Consider the following 501-nt stretch of genomic DNA (forward strand, 5'->3'; position numbering starts at 1 on the left):
GAACACTATTGAATGGGTCGGGCTGGGGATGTCAGTGGACCCCATTTGAGATGGAAGTACTTACTAAAGGTTTCCATGGAGCTCTTAAAGCCTAGGGTATTTGAAGAAAGCAAAATTCTATCAAATGGTCAATTTAAATCTTGCAGAATTACCCTGCTTAAAAATGGCCCCATGGTCACTCTTCTTACACAACTGAATTTACTTTGCATGGTGAATGAAACTAAAGAAAGACAAAGAGACCCCGAAGTTAAAAATCTAAGAAGGCAGATGGGAGACGCTCCCTCCTTTGCATGAAAAGATAATTCTAAATGAAAACTCCGAACTTTCTCTTTCCCTCGCTCTCTCCTTCTCTCCTGCTCTCCCTCTCAATTTATTTACAATATAGCATCACTTGAAGGTATGTTATAAATGAATTAATTCCCACATTCATTTTGTGATTCCTTTTTTTTTTTTTTTTTTTTTTTTGGCACACATTTTTCTTTTCATCTCCGTAAGTTATCC

Source organism: Camelus ferus, chromosome 23 (genome assembly GCF_009834535.1).
Source record: "Camelus ferus isolate YT-003-E chromosome 23, BCGSAC_Cfer_1.0, whole genome shotgun sequence".
NCBI lineage: Eukaryota > Metazoa > Chordata > Mammalia > Artiodactyla > Camelidae > Camelus > Camelus ferus.